The sequence below is a fragment of the Delphinapterus leucas genome, chromosome 4, assembly GCF_059928025.1.
Source record: "Delphinapterus leucas isolate spDelLeu-1000000601 "Yukka" chromosome 4, BTC_Dleu_Yukka2, whole genome shotgun sequence".
Lineage (NCBI taxonomy): Eukaryota > Metazoa > Chordata > Mammalia > Artiodactyla > Monodontidae > Delphinapterus > Delphinapterus leucas.
Window position 1 is genome coordinate 28,501,174 of NC_143132.1, and position 26,647 is coordinate 28,527,820.

Sequence of the window (26,647 nt, forward strand, 5' to 3'; positions counted from 1 at the left end):
GGAGCGGCTGGGCCCGTGAGCCATGGCTGCTGAGCCTGCGCGTCCGGAGCCTGTGCTCTGCAACGGGAGAGGCCACAACAGTGAGGGGTCGGCGTACCGCAAAAAAAAAAAAGTATACCTCAGGCGTATATCAGTTCATCTCTCCTGACTTCATTATGTATCTCTAAAAAAATGGGCATTGTCTTACCCTAATCACAATGCCATTATCACAAACAAAATTGATGTTAATTAAGTACCATCTAATCGTTAGCCATATTAAATTTCTCCATTATTTCAGAACTATCTTTTTACGTGGTTAGTTTATTAGATTGGCAACAGATTTTCTTTTTAAAGCCCAAATGCCATCCTGTGGAGTTGGGTAGTATCTCATAGGCAGTGAGAGTCCTGGAGGACCCAGATTATATCTAAATCCTTGTTGAATAGCCCTGTACCTAGAACAGTGCCCAGCTCAGAATTAACCCTAAATAAATGTTTGCTGAATTGCACTGACCTGAACTGAGTAAAGCTTTTAAGTTGAGTGCCATTTCATCAGTGTTCAGTTTTAATATAACTCTAGTGGCTCTAGGGTAGACATTGGAAGGCCTGATCTAACAGAGAGTTTGTATGCTCAAGGAGCCTGTAATATATGAGATCAGCATTGCAGATGTCAAAGACCACAAACCATAAACTGTAACTCTATAAAACAGAAATTACCGGTTTATAGATTTACTGAAATGACAAACCTTTGAGCCTTCTGGAACATGGGGAAAGGGCCATACTTACCTTTGAATATCTGAATAGACTAATATCTGAATAGACTACTATCAAAGAGAGATCTTTTTCAACTGGGCTAAAATGTCTCTTCTAATGACTAAAGAATTGTTTTTGAAATATTTGTTTCAACAATGTTCTGGATGAGTTATTCTTGAAGAAGCCTGTGTCTTCTCAGTACCTAAGAAAAGAAACCACTGAAGGAGAGAGAAGGATCCAGGAAGAATAGTACTTATTACCCGGCAAAGTTTCAGCGCCTTACAATTTGAGATGCACTTATAGGTTTCTTATCTCACCGCTTTTCTTTGTTATTCACGATTGGTGAAACGTGTAGGGCAAATATTATTACCTACCTTTAACAGGTAAGTAAATCGAGGTCCAGAGTAAGTGACTGCCATTTTCAAAGTCTGGAAGCTAGTTATTAGTGGTGGCAAGATTTGAGTTCAGGTGTCTAGATACCAAGAACAGCACCAGTGTTTTTATGTTTCTACCGTTTCCTTGATTTTTATTTTCCATTCTTAGCATTGTCTTGGTTCCATTTGCCCTGTGGCACCAAATCTCCTGTGGAAAAGAAACTGGAAAGCAATGAATGTTCCCTGTCCTTGTGGGTGGGTTAAGTAAATAAAATTCAAGCTGTTTGAAGTATCCTCAAGAGCTGTCAGGCCCTTCTTCCTATTATTTTTATAGATTCTTCAGGCTCCATTATTATTTTTGAAGCTTTCTTCCAAGAAATAAACAGAATCCTATTTTGCTCATAGAGTAAACTTCTTCTAATAGAAATTCGTGATCCAAAATGATTTGAAATATTTGTTATGTAATTGGTGTATATATATGTATGTCAATTGGTATACATATACACATATATGTTTTATCAAGCACCATTTCAAAAGTGTTTTGTATTCAATTTGTTCATAGTATCCATAATACATTTATTGTATGAATATATAATCAGACATTAATACTGCTTGAATTTTGACCACATTAAATTTTAGTAGGAAAATCTTTATAATATCAGGTTATGGTGTTAAAATAAAATGCACAGGGCAACAATTAGTTCTGGTTCAATCATTCCACAGCAAATTACCTTCAGTCAATTATTATGAATAAATGTATATGGTTCTTGCATTATTAATATACACGCTACAAGTTCTGCATTTAGCTTTCTATTGTTGTTCCTTGTATGATAACCTTTTTGTTCAGCTTGTGGTCTTATTTCCAGTACTACCTGTGTTTCCAATTTCTTTTCTCATTTTTCCCTTAAACCATTTCATTATAAAAAGTTGTTTCTAATTTTTGAAAATGAAATTGTTTCGTACAAGTGCCCTTAGAAAAGATTGTATAGTAGTCAAGTGTCATAATTTCTAAAACCTCAAGAAATTAGTGTAAGATATGAATGAAGATTATTTTGGATTTTCTTTTCTCAAAAGCCCCAGAAATTTAACTGTAAGATCGATTGTTTCCACTTATAAGCCAAGTCTACTTATAGGGGCTATATTTGGTTCCAAAATCTTATTGCAGAATCTTTTGATTGAGATCACACTCTGTCTTTTCACACAGTGATTTCTCAGAACACTCCGCTGAGATAGGTGCTAATTTCCATCCTTCTTTATTTCCTACAAGTGGAATAAGAGTGAGAACGTTCAACCAGCTCCTTTTTCTTTTAAATTAACTTGTAGCGCTTTGAACACTCTTGGAAATGAAGGAAATGCATCCACCTAGATGAGGGAATTGTACAGATTTACAAGCCTGAAGTTTTGGTCTTTATTTTCTTACTGTTTTTGTAAACGGTTAGTACAAGGGGAGATGTCATTGTCACTGAAAATATTTCTTAAAGAAAGAGGAAGAATAGATGCTGTTAAACTTATTGGAGTTGTTGCATTTCAAAACAGCAGAAAAGGAATTTTTAGAATAGTGGAATTAAGCTATACACAGCATGGGTGTTATAGACGATGCATGGGAGTTCACTGGTGAGATTTAGGCAGCAGCAAGCTTGCTTTACCAAAACATGGTATTCAGGAGGGATGCTGAGAGCTTTGCAGTGACTCTGTCTTAACTCTTTTTGTCTTCACCACAGTGTTGAGCTGAGGGCCTTGTAGAAAATAGGTGTTTAATTAAAGACTTGCTACATGAATGCATGCATGGACCTGGTTGATTCTGAAAGAAAATTCACATTCGTATGACACGGTATGTCCCAGAAGCCCTTAATTTCAATCCCCATCACCTCGAGACCTCTAGAAGGAAGCCAGGGTGATCTTTCTAAAGTGCAAATCTGGTCATGACATTCTTCTAGCTAATCACCTTCAGTGGCTCCCATGTACCCACAGGAATAAATCCAAATTTCATAGCCAGACATGGAAAAGTCCCTGCCCCTGCCTCAGATTCCAGGTTTATCTCTTCCTCTCACTCTTCTACCCCTTCCCCTCCACCTCACAATAAATTAGATGTATCAGTCTGCTTTCTCTTTCTGTGTCATCATTCATACTCTTCAAGTCCCTAGCTAATCACTACCTGTCTTTTAGTATCAGTTCAAAGGTTACCTCCTCTGAGAAGCTCTCTCCTGTGTCCCGGTTGTCTCTGTGTCTGGTCTGGGCTCTCAGTACTTTCTGGCATAGGTAAGTAGGGTTTGCTGTCCTAGGTCTCCCTGAACTGCTCTCAGAAGAACCCGCATTATTTTCACCTTTAAATCCAAGGCACTCAACATCAATGTGCCAGGTACACAGTAGGCACTGAAACATGTTGGGGGCAAAAATTAGGGGAAAAGGGAGAGAAAAAAAATGAATGGTGGGAAGGAATGGGAAGAGAAGGAAAAGGAAGAGGAAAATAAGTTAGTATTGGTTCAGACCATTTTTCTAGGCTCTGTAAAGCCAGAAATGAGCTCTAAAAAGAAAACAATGTTCAACATTACAGAAAACAACAACAACAAAAACCTGCTAAGCATGGAATATTTTAAAGAATTAGCTTTTATATTTTGTAACTTGTTCATAAGGCTTAATAGCAATAATTTTGAATCGATTCCTCTTGAACGATTACATGATTTAAAAAACAAAAGCAGTAATTTTCTTATTAAAGCCTACGCTTTGAAATAGAAGGCATAATTATTTCCAAGTTTATTTGATTCCAACATTGAGATGAAAACCCAATTCAGAAATAACAAAATTCTCACTCTCTAATATTTTGTTGAAACACCAAGTAAAAAGTTAATTATTTTGCAGTTTTTGATGTGTTTTGGGGTCATGAGATAAGTCTATTTTATTCCTCTTTACCACGGACTGGAGGCTTTTTTTTTTTTTTTTAATATTTATTTATTTATTTATGGCTGTGTTGGGTCTTCGTTTCTGTGTGAGGGCTTTCTCCAGTTGTGGCAAGCAGGGGCCACTCTTCATCGCGGTGCGCGGGCCTCTCACTGTCACAGCCTCTCCCGTTGTGGAGCACAGGCTCCAGACGCACAGGCACAGTAGTTGTGGCTCACGGGCCTAGTTGCTCCGCGGCATGTGGAATCTTCCCAGACCAGGCTCGAACCTGTGTCCCCTGCATTGGCAGGCAGATTCCCAATCACTGCACCACCAGGGAAGCCCTGGAGGCTTTTAACTATTTATGGATTTCATGGATCAGCAGCTGGACTAAACCGAACCACTCCAAGGAGTATGGAATTTTAATAGAAGTGGGGCTTTCTTTAAACATGGTTTCCTTTAAAGAGAACTTAAGATATGTTTGAATATCTTTATTTATAATATGCAAATATGCAATCAATTGGAGAAAAATACAAATAACTAGTCATGCTAATTATAAAATCTTACACTGCAATATAAATTCTTAAGTAAAAAAAAAAGAGATCAGTGCCGGGGATGGGGAGAGAAGGACATGCAAATCACAGAAAACTACCAAGGACTACCAATAGGTGATTCTTTTTGCTCTCACACACACTCCCCACCCCTTTCCAAATGGCCTAGATTATCAGGGACCTCAACAAACAAACACACTGTACAGGGCAGAGAAGATTGGAGTTTGCCTCCAAACGTGAAAGTAAAAATAAAATATCTTGCATTGATGGTTCATCTGTGACAGCCTTGCTTTACTTGTAACAATAATCTTCACCCCTCTGCAACCTTTCCGCTTATAAACATTGAGCCTCTCAGCTGGGAAATCTGCCTATCTCTCAGATCAAGAAACCCTGTCCAAGACCATCCAGTCCAAGGCCATTCAGTACAGAACAGTAAGTCTGAAGCAAAAAACTGAGAACCCAGGCACTGGATTCCCAGTTGGTCAGACCACTAGACCACATTGCACCATCAGAGCAAAGACAAACATGACGGTTGCTCCAGGGCAGTCTTTGTTTGTTTACGAATGTGTTTGCAGCCTTTCTGAAGCCCTGTTGTCCTAATTTCTTTTTCCTGTTTGCAACTTGTAAGCATTTCTGTCTTCCTTTCCCCTTACCTAACTTATTTATATCATAGCTTTTGCTCTTTCGTTTGAAATGGATTCTAGGAGCAACTAAAGAATAAAATGGAATAAAATGACAAGTTCTAGGTTGTCTGGAAGCATATTTATGTCAGGGTATTGGTGCATATCTTACTATAGATAATATTAAGGAAATGCATCAGCACCAAAGAATATTTTACAAAAAAATAAAAAGTGCTTTGAGCACAAAACAATTTCAGACTCTTCCCGCATGATTTGAGTCAAAGAGTCTGAAGATGGTGAGGAAGTGATGGAAGTTAGATAGATAATCAATTGATTAGGCTCCTTTCAACCTGAATGCGAGGGTGAATTTGTCCAAACTTACGTTGTAAATAAAACCTTACATTTTCAAAATGTCTATTTAAAAACACAGGGTATGTCAAGAATCAGGTAAGATAGATTCACAGTCAATGTGCAGTTTTAAAACGCATAATTAGACAAAACGAAGAGCCTAGAAATAAAGTAGGAGAAACATTTAACACATCATGATTGCTAACACTTGAGGGAAAGCAGGCTCGTCTAGAGGAGGTCATGAAGGTAGACCAACTGCTGTTGAACTTCTAAAGTGAACCCTAACCATCAGGAAGATTTTAAGGTTAGAGACACTAGTTTTATTTTTATATAATTTCACTTAACTTTATTCCTTGATATAGGATTATAGGTTTGTCCTAACACTATCATTAAAAGCCATGGTCAGGTCAATATTTGGCTCACAAATGTAATGAATATACAGTATTTCTATCAGAAATCAAGAACATATTCTTATAGAGGCAAAATTGTTTCTTCTAGTCTGTAAAGTTTATAGCATTTTTCTCTCTAATTCTCTTTTGGTTTCTAAAGTCTGCTTCTCTTGAATTCAGACTCTGTGTTTCCAGACTTGAACCCAGGAGTGAGAGAGGAGAGCTGCCCCGTCATCAGAACATCCACCTGGTCACCAGGCCAAACTGGCCCTACAGTAGGCAACAAACCCAGACCCCTGAGGCTTTGCCCTTGTGTGTCTGAGATCAGACAGCTTCAGCCTGAGCTGCCTGGGAGCAGCCAGCCACAGTGACCTCTTGTAAGGAGGCTGGCTGTGAGCCCTGACCCCTGGGTAGGGCTGGAGTACTGTAGTCATGCCCATTGCCTAATCCTTTGGACTCCAGTGGAACCTAAAAGAAGCAAGGATGGGATGACTCTTACCTCCAAAAGGGGTGTGGAAGGAAGAGGGAAGCCACCAAATAGCCCTCGGGTGATGGAGGTTCCCGGCTTCCATGTCTTCCCTCTTGAGAGAATCAAGACGCTTTTGCTCTTACAGATGGTTAATAAGATGATAGAATCTTTGGAACTGGAAACGAACCGCCAGCCTGTTAGTTTGCCTAAGAGAAAAGAATTTAATTAAGAGCTAAACCAGGCTGGATAGGAGAGGAAAAGGGCTCTCTTAGGAGCCCTAGGAAAGGCAAAAATGAAAAGCCAGTGTTCCTAAGGCAATTTGGGAAACCAGTGTTTCCTGTGACACACCCTGGCTTTTATCAAATTACCAACTTACTTCATCGTAGTGGCGCATTGTCTCAAGGGGTTTGGAAGAGAAAAGGGAGCAATCTGATGGCTTACTTACTCCATGACAGGCTTTGTTTGCTTGTTCATGTTTCCTGATCGTCTCCTAGAATATTTTCCAGATATTTGGCTCTTAGATATAGTTTCCTGGAGAGAAGTCCCAACAATTGCACATAAAAGGAATCACATAAAACTCTGTGAACGTTAACTATCATAGAATATTATTTTGAGTCCTCTTGTCCCTGGTGCCTGGAAGCCAGGTAACTACACAATTATGAGCATAAGTTCCCTCAGCCAAATTATCCAGGTCATGGCCTTCCAGAATGAACACACCTGGAAAAAGCAGTTAGTAAAGCTCTGAGTTTTCAGTACACGTGAAGAAAACCAAAGGGCAGCACTGTTTCCCTAACAGCATCCCCTGATGGCTTCCCACAGCCCTTGATCAAATTCTCAGAGGTAGGTACCCAGCCTAACTCTCGGATTTCTCACATTTCCTGGAGGAAGCTAGTGCTATACGAAATAAAAGAGGAAGAAAATTCACTCATTCATACTCCTGAATCAAAAACCTAAAGAAGGGGGCTTCCCTGGTGGCGCAGTGGTTGAGAGTCCACCTGCCGATGCAGGGGATGAGGGTTCGTGCCCCGGTCCGGGAGGACCCCACATGCCGCGGAGTGGCTGGGCCCGTGAGCCATGGCCGCTGAGCCTGTGCTCCGCAACAGGAGAGGCCACAACAGTGAGAAGCCCACGTACAGCAAAACAAACAAACAAACAAACAAAAAACCTAAAGAAGGAGGAAGCCTTTACAAGTTAGCAGCCATCCTTTCCTTCTCCCTCCTCCTTCTACCTTTGGCTTTTTTTTTCTCTCTCTTTTTTTTTTTTTTTTTTCTGGTGGGGAGGGCTGTACCTCAGCTCCATTCTGAAATAAAAGATTGAATAGGAGGATCTGGTACTTTTTCATTTCCTTCATAGAATAAAATGGCATGAAGAGCCCTTAGAGACCGATTAACTGCTTGATTGAGTGATTCATTATTCATTCAGCCATTCAGCAGGTATTTGTTTAGGGCCTGCTTTGTAACAGGCACCATGCAAAGGCTGAGAAGTGCAAAGACAAAAGGATATGAGTTTTTACCCTGGAGAAGCTCATGGTCCAGTAATAGAGACAGTCACGAAAACAAATGTTTTGGGTATGAATCATGGCTCACAAACTGAAATGTGTGTGTGTTACATGTTATTTGTCTTTATTTTCTTGAAAGGAGATTAAATGCTACTCTAAGCTCTCATCCTGCAGGGCATCTGGGAAGTTCAATCTCAGTCATTACTGAGGGTCCTTTCCTGCTTTGCTCCTGTGTCATGCAAAGGTTCTGTGATCTTTCATAGCCCAGAGCATGTGAGGAGACGCTCTAAAATCTGGGGTCCACATCGGCTATTCCGGGATGCCTGTGGTCCAAGCCCTGCTGGTTCCTTGAGGTCTGGAAGCCCCACTACTTCCATGACACACATGGGCCGGTGGTTCCTCGTGAACACGGGAGCCTGATGCCTAAAACCAGTTTCCTAGATAAATGGATAGCTCTCCCCACACGCTGTAGTCCTGCTACTTTGCAGGGCTCCACTAAGAGTCTGGGTCTGCCTGGGTCCTGCTGCCCATAGGACCCACCCAACTCCACTCTCTTCCTTGCCTGGGAGGATAATCTCCTCTATCTCCCTCTTCTGTATTTCCTCTGCCCCCAACGCAACAGAATCTGCTCCAGGAGTTACCATATTGAGGGAATGAGTACAAATTAATATCTCACTAATTATTCTGCCCCTAGACCCCAACAGCAAGTGTCTCCTCAACTGTTGTGCATGGGTGACTCATGAGCCTCACCGTAGTCCCAGCCCAGTGTCAGGATATATGCTTGAATAAGTGTTGTAGAAAAGGCACAACTACCTATGGGATTTTGGGGACTCAGAGAGGCTGACACTTCTTCCGGTCATGAGGTGTGGGGAGATATTCATAATGTGCATAGGGCGTGGGGGATGGGCATCGGGGGTCAAGAGAAGAGAATGTAGGAAACAGAGGGGTGAAAGAGCCTTTGTGTTCCAGGGAATACGAAAATCCTCCTATGGTATGTGTACGTGTATAAGTGTGTGTGTGTATGTGTGTGTGTGTGTGTGTGTGTGTGTGTGTGTGTGTGTGGTAGGGCCTGATGACAAGAGATGAGGCTAGAAGAGAGATTGGAGCTAAATTCTGAAGGGACTTTTAATAAATTTGGGGGATTTCCAAGGTGAATTTCTAAGGTAAACAGTTTAATATCATTGTCTACACTATAGTATCGAGGGGAATCCATGGACCTTAGAGTCTCTTGGATGTAGCTTGAAATCCCAGCTCCATTGTTTTCTTGCCATATGACCCTGGACTAGTTATTTAACCTTTCTGTACCTCAGCTTCTATTATCTGTAAAATGGGCATAGATAACGGTAGCATCTTCAGAATCTTTTTGCAGGAATTGAATAAGACAAGATATGGAAGCATCTGCACAGTTCTGGGCATGGAATTAGTATTAAGTAAACGTTAGCCAGTACTATTATACTTATAAAATTTTCATGTCACTATAGTAATAGCAACTTAGAGAGGTAGACCTCATGTACTGCCGTACCATGCTACAGCTTGTAGAGGCATCCGGGGAGCAAAATTTAAAGTGCTCATTTGACTAAACATGCTGGCAGACATAAGACAATGTGACATAGTGAATAATAATGTCCCCAAAGGTCAAAAGAGATGAACCTCAGGACCACCATGTGGGTCGGGACTTTGACGATTTCACCAAGTTCAAGGCAGTGTCTGGCACCCAGATGCCACCCAAGTCGTTTTGTTTTGAGAGTCTCAAGAGAATATAATACAAATTAAAATGAGCCATCAGAAGAGAGAGAGTGGTGTATTAGTTTCCGAAATCTGCTTGTAACAAAGTACCACAAACCAGGTGGTTTAAAACAACAGATATATATTCTGTCACAGTTCTGGAAGGTAGAAGTTCAAAATCAAGCAGTTAAGAGGGCCATGCTTCCTCTGAAGCTCTGGGTGGAATCCTTCCTTTCCTCTTTCTAGCTTGCCTTTGTGGTCATGTGGTGTTTTCCCTGTATGTCTGTCTCATCTCGTGTCTCTTCTTAAAAGGAGTCCAGTCATCTCGGATTAAGGGCCCACCTACTCCAAGATGACCTCACCTTAATTTACATCTTTATCATGTCTGTAAAAACCATTTCCAAATAAGGTCACATTCGCAGATACCATGGGTTAGGACTTCAGCATATCTTTTTGGAAAACATGATTCAACCTACAAATGGTTTTACGGAGAGATCCCTGGGCTTGGAGCTGTGGTTGTGATAAAGTTACCTCTCAGAAGTCAGGTGTGTTATTTGCAAAATCAGGAATGGTTCTAAAATGCTATGATTATCTGAGCCTGTCTTGATTCTAAAAATGAGATCTATCTAGAGGCAAAACCTGAAGCAACTAATTGAAACCGTGTGTTCAAATCAAAACTGCACTTTGAGGAACTAGGGATTACATAACTAATAACCTAAGACTTTACTGACCCTGGCTGAGTTAGGAAGCAGTGCTTATGAAAGAACGCATTCTGTTTGAACAATTTCTTCAGTCGGGCAGAGGATAGATATTCTTGTGTAACTGGCATTTCCCACCCCTCCCTTAAAGTGTGCTTTGATAAATATATTTGGAAGAAACAACATAAAGTATAAGAAAACAGAAAGTTCAATTTGCTCTCTAAATCTAACCAAACCTAGAGTTTTGAGTACTAAAACGAAACTCTTACTAAACATCCATCCTCCCTTAATTGTAAAACACAGATCACACTGAAGGTCTTCAGTTTACCATCTATATCTGCCCTCCCATCCCCCTTGACTCTCATCCCTGGTTGCAGTATATATATATATATATATATATTAGTAATATATTTTTTGTGTGGTTTTTCTCTATAATACAACTGATGCATGGGTCAGGCCTACAATTGGAGTCTGTGTTCAAAATATGTCACATTGTAAGGTAGTCTCGCCTGTTGATATCCAGCCAACCATTCCCATATCATACCCTCTAATCTTTACACATTTTATGATTTGATTGTATATGTGAATGAGGGGCACCGGCTCTGGTTCCATCTTGGGGTGGCCCAAGGCAACCCACATGTTGGCACTTACTCTGTATCCCCAAGAAGGTTACAAAAGTTTGGTAGGATCTTAAAAGGTGGTTCAAATGGGTAAAGAATTCTATTAGGGGGATCGTATGAGAAGAGACTTTGAGGCTGAAGAATATAGAGCATGTTTGGAGGAAATTGATGTATTTCATTAACGATCTAGTTTTAGATGAGCCTGAAAAAAGGCATACTGGGCCCCTATTAAGGAAGTGCTTTGCATTCAAGGCTGAGGACTTTTAGAATTTATTCAGCAGGCTGCAAGGAGCCACTGAAGGTTTTAGGGAAGGTGGTTAACATAATAGTATGTTTCAGGAAGTTGTGCCTTTAACAACAAAGAAGGTGGGCTGGTGAGGGAGAATCTGCATTTGCAAGGACCACCCCTGAAGCCATTACAAAAGTCAGAGCAAGCGGTGACACCAGCCTACACCAAGGTAATAATGGGAGGTATCAATATCGGAGACAGCACAGGCCCACTGGCATGAAAATGTGATTTCTAGGCTGAGCAAATGGAGGAATGATGTGACCCCACGAATGTGTGAGAAGGCTTGCGTTCTGTTTTGGACATGTTGAGTTTGAGGTGACTTCAGGACAACCCAGGGAAGATGTTCCCTGGGAAACATGAGGTCACTGTCTCTGCTCTGGCATGTTTATAAAGAAGGCTCCCAAGGGCACAGCCTGCAGCTCTGTGTCCTTTGCTGAATTCAGATGTCCTGCGCAGTGTTGACTGAACACATAGTGGTTACCCAGTAAATCCCAGTTAAGATCTTGACATAGCCCCTTTCATCAAACACTCAGCAAAGTCATTAGCAGCCCTACCTACCTATTCAGACATAATGCAAGAGACTTGTAGTTCTAACATTTTTAATGTAGCAACTCTTAACCAGGACTTTCTTCTAAAATCAGCTTTTTACTGAGGAGTGAAAAGTGATGCAGGAATAGTCGTAAGTCACATGCTCCACATATATAAGAAATAGATTTCAGGAGCCTGAACTCCCAGATGCCTACTCTCATCGGGCTACTTTTTTTTTTTCTTTGCCAGTTGATGTATTTACATTATACATTACAGAAGTTTCAAGGACCCTGTCTGAGAAGAATGACCAGAAAAAGGTCTTTTTTTTACCCATAAAATGGGGGAAAAAAGAGAAAGGTTGGTTAGATGCCAAAAGCAATCATGTGTTTTAGAGATTCCCTTGGTTGGCGTGCTCATAAAAATAATTTACAGGGGGAAAGTTGACATGGAGCCACTTTCTGTCCTTACAAGCTGTGCTTTTTTATTTCAGTTGAGAGAGACAAAAATATGAATAGGGCAGAGGTAAAGAAATAACATGACCCACTGACATGTGGATATGCAGTTTCTAAACCGGTTGTCTTGACCGATTTGGGGAAAAAAGAAAACTCATTTGCTTTTCCATTGACTCAGGCAGGAAGGAATCAGGGAAGGCATTCTGTACCGGAAACCAGGACCCCTGGGTTCTAGTTTGGACTGTGCCCCTAAAGAGAAGTTCTGCTTCTAACCTTGGGTAAATCACTTCACCCTCTGCAGGGTGGTAGTTTCAGCTATAATTTTCTCTCCTTCACAAATCACCTTCTCTATTGATTCCCTACTCTTATAGCCCTCTTTAAGTAATCACACAAGAGATATACAAAATACCTATATATTTTTGGATGTTGTGTACTTCCTACTGAGAGAGGCTCCTCTTCTTGTGGCTAATAATGAAAATTACAAGTGGAGAGCCTGGCTCGCTTGTGTCAAGATGATATGAGTAAACTGAAGGTCACTTTCAGTATACTTCACCGTGCCTCCCAGGCACTGCTGATAAGAAAAAGAGAAAAGGACAAAAGACCAAATTAACTTTTAATTTCCCATCCAAGCTACAAACTGACAGAAACAGGGAGATGGGTAGACTGTCTTCTAACATACAATGGAGAATTACGTATTAGGTATCTTATCTGATTTAACTTAACAGAGATAACCAAGCATGCAACTATTTAAATCTATATTTATAGGTAATGTCCCTTGCTCTGAGCACTAATAAATTTTAGTGACACATTTTCATATATAGTATCAGTCCAAAAATCTTTCAGCTCTAAATTAGATGAATAAATAAACAAATCAGGTACATTAACTTTATCATTGGAGTAGTTTTCTTTCCATGCAATCACTTAAGTTATTTACATGCTGATATAAGACAGTACTTGGCATAATGAGTAATAATTTTCTTACCCTCCAAGGTATTAGCTACCAACCCTTCTTCAGTAATTTATTTTGCAATTCTATAGCATCACCGGGAATATCAGTAAAGAACCTGATTTTTTTTTTTAGGTATCTGATTTATTTCATGAAACTGGACCAATTATTATGTCTGGTTAAGCAAGCATTAGCCATACAAGCTACCTAACATAATATGTAGATAATATATATTAACTATGGACAATGAATTAATTTTACAGAGCACCCTACCCGTAAATGAACAGTGAAGCTTAAAGTCAAGTGACTAGCACTTTCAAACAATAGATTTCAAAACAATTTTTGAGTGTAAGCTCTTCTCATATAAACTTTTCATCTTTGCGTAGCATGTTCTAATTCCAGCAATTTTATGCTTGTAAGACACACCCTTGTCTTCCAAAAAGTCCAATTCAGCACTAAAGTTTAAATATATACACAGATTAATTATAACTTGGTTATTTTACAAATTCATTCTTTGTTTCACAGAAGGACAAGTTATCCTGTTGCATTTAAGTATAATCTGATGTCTATAACAGTGATTGATTACTCAGAAGCCTATCTAGTGTATAAAACATGTTTTAACTCTGCTCTAACTTTTTCAACACAGGATTCCTACTTAATAGTGATGCACACCATTCAGGAAAAATGTGCAATACTGGCTTTAGATTTGATAAGGTCTGAAACTGACAAGTGGGTAAGCATCCCTCCAAAATAACAATACTTTGAAGCTACATAATAATTCTATTTTGCCCTAAATCAATGCAGTTTAGGAACTTACAGTGAAACAAAAACTCGAAAGGAAAATAGTACCCTTGAAATCCATAGCACATATAATATATATAGCACACATAACTTGAATACCCAGAGTTTGTCTCCAAATGTCTCCTTTGCATAAGGAATATTAACCACTCAGTAGAAATGGAGGTGATATTAAAAATGAATAGAGAAGTACAGAGAATTAAAAGTATTTTCATTTAAAATTTTAAACAGGCTATCTGGCTTTCTGAAGCATGCAATTTTTAAAAAATAATGTTTTAAAATTTAATTAATGGTAATAGTCCATCGTAGAAAATAACAGGTAAGCAAAAAGAGTAAAATAAATGTCATCTATAATTCCAGAATTACTGATGTACACACTCTCTATTATAGGTTGACTTGTATTCTGCTCCCCCTATTCAATACTGAGGTCTTAATCCCAGTCCCTCAGAATGTGCCCTTATTTGGAGATAGAGCTTTTGCAGAGGTAATCAACTTAAAGTGAGGTCATTAGTGTGGCCCTAATCCAACATGACTGGTGTCCTTATAAATAGGGAATATTTGGACACAATCACGCATAGAGGAAAGACTATGTCAGGAGACACAGGGAGAAGACAGCCCTCTATAAGCCAAGGAGAGAGGCCTGGAACAGACTCTTCCTTCACAGCCCTCAGAAAGAACCAGTCATGCTGACACTTTGATTTTGGACCTCTAGCCTCCAGAACTGAGAGACAATAAACTTCTGTTGTTTAAACCACCCAGTCTGTGGTACTTTGTTATGGCAGCTTAGCAAACTAATACATGCTCCATCTTTCTGCTAAGTGCCTAAACAAATAAAGGTATACACATATACATATATATATGGAAATACATATGTGTACATATTTAATAGGTATCATAATTTATATACTGTTTTGTAACTTTTTTTCATTTTACATATAGGAACATCTCACGCCATCTCAAGATATGATAATAATAGTACTACTACTAATAATAATAATAATGAAAAAGTTAACATGGAATGAGCATTTATTAGGTACTGAGCCCTGTTCTTTATGTCTACTATTAAGTACTTTATGTCTACTATCTTAACCCTTATGATTTCTAGAAGAACATCGTATTTAATGGCTATATTGTATTCTATTATATGGACACATCATAAGGTATTAAAAGTGTACCCCATTACCAAGTATTAGTTTACTCCATTTGGCGGGGGGCTATTAAAAAACACCTCTGCCATGAACATCTTTATATCATGGTCTAAGTGCATACATATTACCTTCTTGGGATAAGGGTTTGTGGGCTTATAAAACTTAAAGGTAATTTGACAAAGTATATATTATATATTTATATAATACATACATATTTTATTTTAAAATATATATACATACAAAATATGCATACATATATATGTACTTGTTTATATGTTATATATATATGTGTGTATATATATATATACAGAGAGAGGGAGAGAGAGAGAGAAATTGTCTGCCAGGATACTATGCTGCTACGTCAATTTTACTAATTTTCGCTCCCACCAGAAATAAGTGAAAGTACCTATTTTCCTTTACCATCTTGCTTTTTTTAAAGCCCAGCCAATTTGTAGGCAAACAATGATATCATATTGCCTTAATCTGGCTGTCTTTGACTCCAAAAAACTTGAACTTTGAAAATGTGTGCTTAGTCCTTCCTATTTTATTTTTTGTGAATGTCTTGTTTCTTTGTTTACTTTTAATCTGAGATCATAGTGAAAGTCTTTCTGCTCTGGATGATTTTTATGATTTCCCAATGTTCCCCCAGCTTAAGAATTAACACCAGCTGATATTTGGTCACCTCCAACCCATAATGCCTCTTGTCCATTGTATGGTCATATTTCTGGCAACATCAATCAAATAGAACACAAATACAAACCAAGAAATAAGCTATAAGGGTTTCTAAGAAAGAAGGAAAACGCAACCATGAAGTTTATGAGCACTGCTCCAAGGGAGACCCTTATAACAGTCGTTTAATTGCATTAGACAATAGACTAGAAGAATGAGAGAGAAAATGGTGACTCAGACGCTGATTCACGTTAAATAAAATACTCCTCCTTCTTGCCTAAAATTTTCTCTCTGCACCACTTCCTTCCTTACCCTCACTGCGTCTTTCCCACTCCCTTCTCCAGGTTTCAAAAGTTACTATAGAGATTTAACTTAAATATGAGTTTTTCTGCACTGCCTTACTAGATTTTCTACCCACCCACTGCTCCTTTTTCATATGCTAATATTGCACCTCACATAAATCTCCTATATGACTCTTTGTTGTAACTTCTCTTAATTATTTGCTCATGATCTGTTTCTGACACTAGACTGTGAACACCCTTGGATCAGAGTGTGCCTTTTGTCTTTGTAGTTTCAGTGTCTGGTCCCAGACAAAGGCTGTCAAGAAGGAAGCACATAACCGTTGACATCACTCCTCCTGAGGGTGTATTTGGATTGAGGGTGAATCCAAATATTTACTTTTATATCTAAGGCTAAATCCTAGGAACTTTTGTTGATCTACAGAGTTAGCTCTTTGGAAGAAAACACATGTACTAACTTAAGCACAATCAAATGATACATGAATCTACATGGACCCCTAAAGGGCTTAGTTACATATCCATGGGTGCATATGTGACAGTTATGACTATCACACATCTCCCTGTCTTCCTGGCCACGGGTTTTTGTTTTTGTTGTTGTTGTTTTTAATCTGCAAAACAAGAGACCTGTGACGTGAACTCTACGGGGATTTTCAGGCCCGAAAGCCTGTGATTCTCATTCTACTTGTGAAGTGTCTTCACTGCTATTTTGAGGGCGGCTTGAGCCTGGGGTCGTTTGTGTCACCGTCTCGGAGTCTCAGAGATAGCATGCTGTTTACATGCAGCAGTGCGGCCCTGCCTCTGATAGCTGATCCTATCAGGCTGGGTTATTTCCAGCTGTCTTCAGAAGCAGACAGCTGCAGTGTCCAAATGCGCCTGCTTCACCACTGGAGAGGGTAGGCAGTAGTCACACTCCTTGTAGGGCTCTTGGACTGCCAAACAAATGCTTGGGTGAGTTCGACCTCACAGGCACAGAAAGCCAACCCGTAAAAGCTAACCTGGATCCAGGGCTATTTCACATTTTCACTAGGTTTGAAAATTTCTTCAGCAGCCTGTTAGGGCCAGAATTGAGAGAGAGCAAATGAGCCTAAAGAAATTGAGGAAATGGTACAAATTCACAATCTGCTAACGATGATAATAACAATATTTGTAAGCATGTAAGTTTACAGGTGTAGTAGATTTTTTTTTTTTTTTGGTAAATATGTAGATATTGTAGGTAGTGATGGTTCAAAATGATATCACAAGGAGCTGAAAAAAGAGAGCTTGAAAGACTCAGTATTTGGGGGCATAACTGTGTACGTACCTCTCTCTATAGTACTAGATAGATACTTCCAAGATTTAGGTACTTTTCTCAGTACCAAAACTGGAGCAGAAAAATGAAAACTTAGTTGTTAAAAGAGAGTGATAGCAATAGTTGAAAATGGTAAATAAGACTTATTCATCATATTAGCAACATGACTTTTACTTACTAGGAAGCTCCAGTATGCATGTTAACTTAACTTGATACTGTTTATTAAAAAAATGCTCATGATGACCATTTTGAAGATGGAATCCAGACCTCTTCTCTGCCCTCAGCAAAGCTGTGTACCACATAGTTAAAGAGCCATTGCTGCCACCCTAACCAGATACTGAGTCTCTGGGACCAAAAGGAGCCTAGAGTCCATTTCTTCCTGCCTGGACATCTCCTCTTTTGTGCCACACTGCAGCTGGACTTGTTTGCAAAGAGAGTGATGTGATTTAACTGAAATGACCTTATTTTCCAAAGGGATATCGACAGCTCCCTGAGAGGAACAAATTTCCCTGATTTAAGTTAAATTCAGAAGGATAACAGACTCAAGTCTAAGTCACTTCGCCTCTTTTACCTGGTTTCCCCTTAACAAAAGAATTTGAAGGGCTTAGCTTCTTGTAGCTGCCCCAAGACACCAAAAAATTTCTTTATGTAAATTCTAGCAATACACCAATTTCAATTATACAAATTATTTTTATTAGGGTGTAATTGAATTATAATATTATATTAGTTTCAGGTGTACAACATAATGGTTTCATATTTGTATATATTGCCAAGTAATCTCCACAAGAAGCCTGGTTAACATCCATACACATTATTTTAAACGGTTCTTTGTGATGTGCAAAGAATTAGGTTTGGTATGGCAGAGGAGTCGAAGGTTCCAGAAGACTCTTCAATAGAGAAGTCATCCACTACTTACCTTGCTAAGAAGAAAAAGACTTACTTTGGTTAAAATGCAGGCAACATTATTAAATAAAACTGACCACAAATATGAAACCCAAGTCTCTGGAAGTTTCTCTAAAGTTTTATTAGGTAAATCTGAATAGCCTTGAATTTTCATAATAAGGTCCAGAAAGCAAAAAGATAATGATATAGCTCCACTGAATTTTTTTTTTTCATATTCTTGGGCAATATTTAATTTTACAAGGTCAGAAATAATGGGAAACTAACACATTACGAAGAGATGAAGTCCTCGTTTTTCAATAACAACTTGTATTAGGTATATAAGCTAATGAAGTAGTCTTACTTGATTATAAATGATTGCAGAATATGTTGTAATAACAACCACACCATCATTTTAATATGTTTGCCAAGTACCATGAAGCTTCTATCAAATGTCTTTCCAGCCTAAAATTGTTGGGAAAATGTAGTTATTTTTGGAGACTCTTGAGAAACATTTTTTTCTCATGTGCTAGTTTTCTAGAGTTTTGAGAAAACTTTAAGGCACTTGTTATGGGAAATTACTAAGATGGGAGAGACACCACAGTTCCATACTGTCCTTTCTGCTTTTAAAAATCTCTCTATCACAGTGCTGTTCACACTAGGGCAAACAAATTTCGTCACTTGAAATGCAAAGGTATTTTTCTCCTTGAACATTGACCTTGACATTTCCTGGCTTTCCTATAACAAAATATAGGTGATAAGTGACAGGGCAAGGAGGATCCCAACCCAGGCAATTGGCTTCAGGGTCTGAATGCATAGCCACTATATCGGTCAGCCTCATCTGTACAATTAACAAAAACTACAGGGATTCAGCTATCTATGTGTATGTGGCGGTGTGTTTAATATTAAAGATTCTAAGGTCATTTTTTCCTAAGAAACAGACTGCCACTTTGCTACCTTATAACTTACTGCTAAAATTGAAAATCCAGGAGCCATATTTTAGCTGACTTAATGGCATTAAAGTGCTGTTTCACCTGGGAAAACTGAAAACTTGAACTGTATTTGAAATAAAAATATAAGGTAGGCACAGCTTGAAACTTTAAAGGACAATCAATTGTCTCCAGTTTTTTTTTTTTAAATTTTCAAGCTTACAGTAAAACTGAGAGAATAGTATATGAAGTAGCCATAGAAACTTCATTGAGATTTATCATTGCTAATATTTTGTCACATTTGATTTCAATATTTTTTCTTTTGCTCAAGTATTTGTAAGTGAATCACAGCTCTCATGACATATAACCCTAAATATTTAACTGTACATCACTGAAAAACAAGGCCAACTTCCCACTTTCTCCCTTAATTTGCAATATACCTATATTATTATCACTTTTAAGAAAATTATAAGAATTATAATTCCTTAATACCATCTAATAGTTAAGCCATATTCAAATTGTGAAAAATATATATTTTACAGCCATTTTGTTCAAGCCAGGGTCAAAACAAGGTCCAGTTATTGAATTTACTTGTTATAATTCAAGTCTTTTTTTCTAATTTATTTTTGAAGTTGCTTCATTGGACTTCTATAAAGTCCTTTTAAATATTCCTTAAAATAAGTGAGTGATTTTTTGAAATCCAAAAGCAAAGAATGGCATTTGGAGTTGATATCTTTTTAGAGAAACTAAAATAAAAGATAACCCTCTATCTTTTAATGATCTTGTAGACATCCTTGCCAATTGTCTAGTACAATGACTTGCCCACCTCTTACCATGGTCTCATCTTTTCCAGCCCATGTGTCAGAAGGAAAACAATGAAAAAAGTTAAACCTTAGAAATTCAGAGGTGAAAGCTCAGAAATGTTGGAGATCAACCAGCATAACCACCACCTTTTTTTTTAAAAAATAAATTTATTTATTTAATTATTTACTTTTGGGCTGCATTTGGTCTTTGTTGCTGCGCACAAGCTTTCTCTAGCTGCGGCGAACGGGGGCTACTCTTCATTGCAGTGCCCAGGCTTCTCATTGCGGTGGTTTCTCTTGTTGCGGAGCATGGGCTCTAAGCGCACGGGCTTCAGTAGTTGTGGCACACATGCTCAGTAGTTGTGGCTCACGGGCCCAGCCACTCCGCGGCATGTGGGATCTTCCCAGACCAGGGCTCTAACTCATGTCTCCTGCATTGGCAGGCAGACTCTCAACCACTGCGCCACCACGGAAATCTAACCACCTCCTTTAACGCATTAGAAAACCAAGTTCCGAGGTGAAGTAAACTGCCCTCAGCCACAACTACATATTAGCAGAAAATGAAACTAGAACAAAAGTCCAATCCTTTTTCCAGTAACACCACCATAGAAGAAGATCATATTACCTGGCCTCTGTCCTTCTAAAAGATTGCAGAACAAATGACTTTTCAGATCCTATGCTCTGGAACCAAAGTCAATAAGGCTATTACTGACATTCCAATTTGCATCAGTGACAGCTCATTTTATCAAACAAGTCTTCAGTTTAACCCCAAAGACCCAGTTCAAATCTGTGGACGTGAGGTCAAAGGTTTGTACTGAGTCTTTCGTGCTTAGCTGAACGCCTGATTAAGCCATGTGCAGGACAGGATGGACAATGGCTCTCAGTAGAACCTTGCAAACTCAGCCAGTCACAGGCTTAAGGAGATCCAATGCAACAACATTTTCTCAGTCTGATTTTAAGCCCAGCTTTTCTTTTGTCATTGAGGAAATCTCTCTCCTCTTTCCATGTGTTTCTGCGGCTGTCCTGAACTGCCAATCATGACTTGCCTCCATCCGAAAGGGAATTATAATCAGACTTGGGTAGTCATGGAACCCCAATCCCCTATTTACAGTGATTTACAGGGTGCATGTGTGTGACCCAAGCACAGCACAGCCAAGCCAAACACTCATGCAATTCGATAAATGGGAGTAAGACTTCAAATATATATATGTATATCTTTCTTTCTTTTGGCTCATACCCTGTAAGGGCATGGGCTTGACAACCTTTCCTGCCACATGGCGAGAACCTGAGGTCAATGCTTAATGAAAAAGTGACCCATGCAGATCTGAGATGTAGAATGAGAGACCCCTGACAACGCCACATGGGCCTACTTGGAATTCTGTTAGGTAAGCTAATAAATGCACTTTTTGCTGTTGATAGATGCTGTTATATTTCTGTCATTTACATCCAAAAGAGTCTTTATGAGTACAAAGTTCTGATCTGCAGAGAATCATGAAGCCCTGAGGTTTTCAGAACATCTAAAGATAGTGATTTGTACCTTGCCACACTATTTCTAATTTTGAAAGCAGAAGTTATACATGCACAGGGGTCCTCTACCCACTAGTGACCAATCAGAAATAAAATTTGTGTTTTTCCTTTTTTTAGAGAGAGAAGTGCCAGAGACTACATAGTTTAGACCAAGATTAAAAAAAAAAAAAAAAAATCACCTTAGAGCCACAGACTGTAGCCTGATTTAGAAAGGTAGAAATATGGTATCTTGGATTTACTTGAGAAGCTCCCTTAGAAGGGTATATCGTCTTGGCTACATCACTGAGAGTTGCCTCTTGAGAAAGGGGGGGTGTATGACAAATCTGGATTGTGTGGGGAAAAAGGTCAAGGTCAGCTACTCCTCCCTTGGGTAGGTCACTGAGGAGGCGGAGGGATGGGAGACCAAGGCCCAGGAACTAGTATACATGAGGACTGGATCTGCCCCAGCCCCTGGGAACTAGCTTGTACTTGGAAACTGTCTGTATCTGTATAACAGCAATTTCCGGTGTTATGAACCAGAAATGAACCACCTTTGGCCAACCTCACAACTGAAGAAGTGGAATGGCTGCAGTATTCTGGACTACCAATCACTGTTGCAAATGTGTAGGGTGGTCTTCAACAGTGAGAAGCAGGTCTTCAAGAGTGTATGGCCTCAAATGAAGCAAACACTGGGCTCTCTTTGCTTGATTCTGGGCAGAACTGCTACAAGATATTTAGTGCAAGTTTTTGTGTGCACACGGTTACAATCCCAAGGGAGGCAATTATAGTTTATAAACCAGAAGAGGGAAATAACAAATCATTTGTTCTTACCCATAGGCGGTAGATACCTATAAGGATCTATATATAGGGAAGACACCATACTGCTTCTACATTCCCATCACAATGGGTTAATTTTACGTAGAAGCTAAGTTGTGAAATTCTCTTGACAATTGCTTTACATATTCCTCTTCTCTTACCTAAGTTTCTGTCCCATAGCCTGTGTCCTTTTTAATTTATCAGGTGTCTTTCACAATCTGTAACAGATTCTTATCGTCTAGTCTTACCCTTTTGTTATGCTACCTACCAGAAATGTTTATTAGGTTGCCCCAGTGAGCTCAATCTTTCTTCAGCCATCACTGTCAGGCTCCCTAACAGAGATTTCTGCTGTCACCCACTGGGATCTTGCTTCACCCTGTATTCTGAATTTTCTGGAAACATTATTTTTGGTTTCAACATAGGTAATTAATCATGCACATTTATGACCTTCAATCTCCAAGAAGGCTTCAGGAAATACCAAATGAGAGACTTCATGGATGAGTAGGCAAAATGCCAGCTCAGAGGTGGGGATACTTGATACTCCAGTATTTCTAGCTCTAAGACATATTGCCTGCACCTGTGTACAGAGACATTTAAGTGCTCTGCTTAGGGGGGAAGGTAAGAAACAGAAGAAATTTTAGAACTCTTCTTTCCCCAGCCTAGCTCCTCCAACTATCTTCAATCTTTTTAATCCCATCCCTCAGGGTCATTCCTTTGCCTCTTTACTATCTACTACAGCCTGAAAGTTGGCTCAGCCTAGAAGTGTTATTGGGCAGAAAAATCTTAATAGGGTGGATGGTAATGGTAGAAAGGTGGTTGGAAAATATATTACTGGGGTGGGTTGGGGATAGGAGCTGAAATCTGGGAGGGGTTTCATTACTCTAGTAACAGAAACACAGAGGGAATGAGTGAGAAAAACCAAAATCATAATTCGTTATGAATTCACATTCTAACTTGGTCCAATAGTTGTCTCCAAAGTAACTGTATTACAGGATTTGACCTCATGATTCTATTTTTTTCTTATATAAATTATGAAAGTAATGCCTGTTCCTTGTAACAAAATCAAGTAAAACAGAAGTCTAAAGGATGTAAAACCTCCCAAATCTGATTCTCTGGAAGAAAAAATGGTTTATAATTCAGTAATTTAAAAAAATTTTTAGACTTGCAAGTATTTTCTTTATATACTTGCATCATTTTCAACGTATGATACAAACATGCAAATGGTTCCTTTCTGAAAAAAAACCTGTTTCATTCTTTTGCATAAATGGGATAATAATAAACATACTCTTCAACATATTTTTTACTCTTATTCAAACATGGACACTATGATTGTTGGTTTTGAGGTATATAGATTTGAACTTTAATGGGTAACTCTCTGCAGATTATTATTTATAAAAGAGTCAATATTTAATTAATTTGTTCAAGAAGCAGTGAGTAAAAAGCCTGATATCTGTTCTTATGGAGATTAAGTTCTATTAGGAAAATAAAGCCAAAACAAATAAATATGTAAACTAGAAAAATATCAGACAGCAATAACTACTATTCAAATAATGAAAATAATGGTGCTGTGATAGAGTGACTGGGTAGCTACTTTAGATTTTTATGGCATCTCTTTAAAGTCTTATCCACCAGGAAAAATAAAGGGATGAGTTTTTTATTATAATTTTTGTACAACTAATTTTTCAGAATTCAAATATACCTTCCAAATGCTAATAGCTGGGGGTATAAATTCTAGCAGGCCAGTTATTTCTGAGTCAATAACTATGAGTTTGATTGACCTTGGCAGTATTACAGGGCCATATTTTTACATGGCTGAACTGTTCTTGAACACTTACTACAATGTACTAGGTACAAATCGTCTTTTATTCAGCACCAGGCATACGTGTCTTATCTTCCCACCAATTCTCCCCCAACACCTATTCTTTTATTATTTTTATAAAAGAAAAACTATTATAAGATAGATAAAGAAAACCCATCCCCATTGGCTTTTTTCTTTCGGCCTGCCCTCTCTTTATGTTACGTTAGAGTTGAAATATTGCATTCATGGACTTCTGGTTTATTCTTTTTTCTTCTTTTTTGGTTTATTCTTAAGATGGATTTTATTTGTGAGTTTACCTCATTGTTTTGTGGTTCCAATATCTCATAGAATACCTCTTTTTATTTTCATCAGAAGAAGGACAAGAACTAAGAAAGAGGTGTGGTTCTATCAGCAATTCACCTAGGAAAAATTCCAATCTTTTTTCTGAACTGTTCTACAAAGAAATTGCAGTCATCACAAAAGAGACTGAAACTGCAGTCAATTCTTAACTATCAAAATATTTCCAAGAAAATATAATTTTTGAATAAAGGAGTAATACCCAGTCCCATGAAAGCAATCCTTCTTTTATCTCCATGTGGAAGCATAGTGTGGGAGGGCTCTTCCCAAGCTCCAAGATTCTGTGACCTCCCTTAACTCTAAATGTCTTACTTAAAGAGAGGAAGTTAATGGGTGAAAAGTACAGTTGTTTACTACAACAAAGAGCTTTTTAAAAAATTCTCAACATCTTTTATCCTTTCTTCCTTGATATATTCCCATGATGATTTTTTCCCATCATTTAAAATAAAATTGTATGGGTAATTACAATTTTTGTGTAAAATGTTAATGTACTACATGGAAGTAATCTAAATGTGCCATATTAGGAAAATGATTTAATCATGATGAAGTATTTCCTGTAATAACCGTCTGAATGTGAAATGTTCATAATGTTTCTTTGCCATTTTCATATTTTCCTAGATTCAGGATAAGTATTTATCAAAATTAAACGGCATTGACAAGTTTTGGTCTCCACCAAATTGTGAGCTCCCTGAAAGGAGTCCATGTGCATCTTTGTGACTCCCTAGTATCTGTGTAATGGGTTTAGCAGTGATATCACAAAGATTATTTGTATTCTGAACTCTTGTTAAGTGTTAAGCACTGCACTAAATGCCTTTTATTTTATTTTCTCTTATTTCACTTTTTTTTTTTTTTTTTTTTGGCATGGCTTATGGGTTCCCTGACCAAGGATTAAACCCAGGCTACTGCAGTGAAAGCACCAGGTCCTAACCACTGAACCACCAGGAAATTCCCCTAAATGCCTCTGAAACACTAGCCTACTTCAATAATCAGAACAACCTTAAGAGTTTACAGATGAGAAAATTTAAGCTCAAGAGGTTAAATAACTTGCCCCAAGTCACACAGTCAATAAGTGTTACAGCCAGGAGCTAACTTGGGTCTGGGTGACTGCTATATTTTTGCTTTTAACTAGCATATTGAACTGCTACTTAGAAATAAAGATGACAAAGAGTTTTCTATAGAGTCTGGCAGAAAAACACTGAAGATGTTGTTGGTGGTGCTAGTATAAGCTTCATTATCATGATGCCAAGGAATATGAAAAAATTCCTGCCCTCAAGTACATTAAAATGTGGTAGGGAGTATTAGATAGTTACTAAATGACTGTAATGCAAGATAGAATAAGCAAAGTATCATAAGGCAAGTACAAATACATGTATTAGGGAGGTGGCCTACCGAACAATGGACAGAGTTTCAATGCTTAGGAGATGAAAGGATGTCACTCCAGGTGGACAGAACATCGTGAACAAAGGCAATGAGATTGGAACCTACAGGGTGTGTACAGTGATCAATGAGGAATTTAATGACTGGAGCGTGACGAGGTGTAGGAGAGCAAGGAAAGAAAAGACTGGAAAGGTAGATTAATCTACTTAATTGTACTATCATCCAGTAGAACTTGAACTTTCTAGAACTTGTTGACAAGAGAGCTCATCAAAATACCATGAAGAAATCTAAAATCATTTTGTCTACTGGACTTCCCTGATCTAGCAATTCTGCAACCTTGACTAAAGAAAATGAAGTCAATATGACTCACCAGCCCCATCCTGCTCTCCTCCAATATATTTTTCACACTAGAGTCTGTGTAAACCTCTTAAAATTCAAATCCGATTATGCTGCATTTTTCTTAACTAACTGGATGAGTTTCTCATTTCCCAAATTCACATGCTCACCTCTTCAGCCACCTGTCTTACAGGACTCCATCTTTAAGAGGTTCCAGCCAGGGCTTCCCTGGTGGTGCAGTGGTTGAGAGTCCGCCTGCTGATGCAGGGGACACGGGTTCGTGCCCTGGTCCGGGAAGATCCCACATGCCACGGAGGCCGCTGAGACTGCGCGTCCGAGCCTGTGCTCCACAACGAGAGAGGCCACAACAGTAAAAAAAAAAGAGGTTCCAGCCATACCAAACTTCTCTCTGCTTCTGAGATGCGATTTCTTCTGGGCAGCACGCTTTTCCCTCACACCTCCATCCCTGTCTCTCAGGTCCCAACATAGTTGGCCTTCTTCTGTGTTCCCATGGTCTGCTTCGTAGACCCC

The 26,647-nt window shown here is 38.7% G+C and overlaps 1 pseudogene; it reads right to left on the reverse strand.

Moving 5' to 3' along the window:
* Window positions 1-745: 745 nt before the first annotated feature.
* The window catches only part of LOC115802365 (uncharacterized), a 53,062-nt pseudogene continuing 27,160 nt past the window's right edge, over window positions 746-26,647 (reverse strand).